Consider the following 2,306-nt stretch of genomic DNA (forward strand, 5'->3'; position numbering starts at 1 on the left):
AACATTTTAGAACTGCAATTAACATTTTAGGACCGTAACTCTTAAAATTCTAAAACTACAACCTATTGTTCTACAACTGCAACTTAACATTCCGTAACTGCAAAAGAAAGTTGATGTTTATTTGCATTAATCCAAAATAAAGTTCATGTTTATATGCATTAATCAAAAAGAAAGTTGATGTGTATATGCATTAATCAAAAAGAAAGTTGATGTGTATAGACCAACGAGCGACATAAAAACATGTTATCAGCAATTTTCCATCGAGTAAAGGCAGTAAGTAGTCTGTCTTTCTTTCTTAAGTCCTTTTTAAAGTCTGATTCTAAGGTCTATTCATGGTAATGAGCCGGAACACCAGACCAGCGAGGTTCTCGTGGAGATTAATGGCCAGAAGTATTTATTAACTGTAGGGTACAGTAATGTAGGAATGTCCGTCCTCCCCACATTTAGACGGCACTAAAGTCTTTTGTGAGAACTTCCTGAAGCTTCCACAAGCTCATGCTTTTCTTCTGTTAAGACCCCTGATGAGGCAAGAGAGGCCACGAGGAAGGGTGACACATGTTGTGTTGGGTCAGGACACCTTATCTCATAGGTACTGGAAGCCACCCGTCTCCACCAATGCATTACTCAATGCCCAGATGTGTTACAAGATTTGCAGTGAGTGTTGTAATGTCAAGCAGAAAGGCAACAGATGTGTTACTTTTTGACTATGATTTATACCATAGCAGTGCAAGTATTTTGCCAAGGTTCAATTTCCAGCCACCGCCATGTTTTGAAACCATATACAACATAAATATTACACCCAGGTTTCTTTTCTTATTCAATGATCTCAGAAAAAAGTAAAAGAAAATCTGAAAGGTTCAGGGGATGTAGCTCAGTGGTAGAGCGCATGCTTTGCATGTATGAGGACCCGGGTTCAATCCCCGCCATCTCCAACAAGTGTTATTGTCCAGTTAATAAAAGAGCTGCAGAAGTTCTTATTCGTAAAGAGAAAAGTATTTTAAGGCAATCTCCTTGTGGGCATGGTGATTAATGCAAAAATCAGTCTCAATGTCCAGATGTGTTGCAAGATTTGCAGTGACCAGTGGATTGCCCAGTAATGGCGTTATAGTTGTGAGCATAGCTACCTTCCAAGCAGTTTGGATTTAGAGCAGGTTTGATTTCCAGCCACCACCAGGTTTTGAAGCAATATACAACATTAACATTACATGTTCCACCCAGGTTTCTTCTCTTATTCAGTGATCTCACCAAAAATTCAAAGAAATTTGAAAATCTTAAGGGGCTGTAGCTCAGTGATAGAGCCCATTTTGAGTCTCAATGCCCAGATGTGTTACAAGATTTTCAGTGAACATTGCGTTGTCCAGTGATGGTGGTATAGTGGTGAGCATAGCTGCCTTCCAAGCAGTTGATCTGTGTTTGATACCCAGCCATCGCAGTAGTTTTCATTGTCTGGTTACTTGCTTTATTTGTCGAGAAGTAACCAGAAAGTTTACTCGCCCAAGAATATTAAACACTATATTATAATATAATGTAATATATACATTATTGTTCATTAAATAGTAGTGCTGGGTACCATTTCAAGGGATAATTTGGGCTGCACTGGACCAGCAGAGGGTACAGCACCAGTTGGAGCAGCAGGGTCAGCAGCAGTTGACAGAGCTGGGCCAGTTGCAGCAGCAGGTGTGTCTGTCTGCACATTAGTTTTCTAATACAAATATCAAAGAAATTTACAACCACAAATATAAGTCAATTTTAACAAAATACATTATGGTTGCATCTTAAGTATATTTCTATCATTTAAGTATCCCAATTAACTCTTAGTGTGAAATCCAAAATTAAAATGCATCAGAATGTCACATAACATTAATTAATTGTTGATAGTTGTTAAAAAAAAAAAAAAGTAAAAAGCTGTACCTTAAGATACAGCTCATGCCATCTCTTTTGCTTAGGGGCTGGTCTATTCCCGGCATCAGTAGACCAAACACCTCAGTTGGGACAGCCATTCATCGCCCCCCATGGCACGATGCTTCTTAGCCTCTGAGATGATGCCATCTGAGATTAAAACTGAATAGGACAATAGGAAAATAATGTCAATAGTTTAAGAATACAAACTGACTATGTGACAGATGTCAAATCTGTCATGTCCTGCCTTCTGAAGCTCTAGCCAGGCGCCATTCCTCGCCTAAAACAATATGAGTCATTCCAGTAAGTGAAAAGGAAAATCACATCTACAAAAATTAGTTTGATGGTTGTGACTCCCTGATGGTCTAGTGGCTAGGATTCGGTGCTCTCCCCACTGTGGCCCAGGT

The 2,306-nt window shown here is 39.2% G+C and overlaps 1 non-coding gene across 1 annotated transcript; it reads left to right on the forward strand.

Moving 5' to 3' along the window:
* The first annotated feature begins 860 nt into the window (after window positions 1–860).
* On the forward strand, window positions 861–932 carry trnaa-ugc. Its single transcript has one exon. It is a non-coding gene; the product is annotated as a tRNA-Ala (tRNA).
* The last annotated feature ends 1,374 nt before the right edge of the window (window positions 933–2,306 follow it).

Source organism: Etheostoma cragini, unplaced genomic scaffold (assembly GCF_013103735.1).
Source record: "Etheostoma cragini isolate CJK2018 unplaced genomic scaffold, CSU_Ecrag_1.0 ScbMSFa_1641, whole genome shotgun sequence".
Lineage (NCBI taxonomy): Eukaryota > Metazoa > Chordata > Actinopteri > Perciformes > Percidae > Etheostoma > Etheostoma cragini.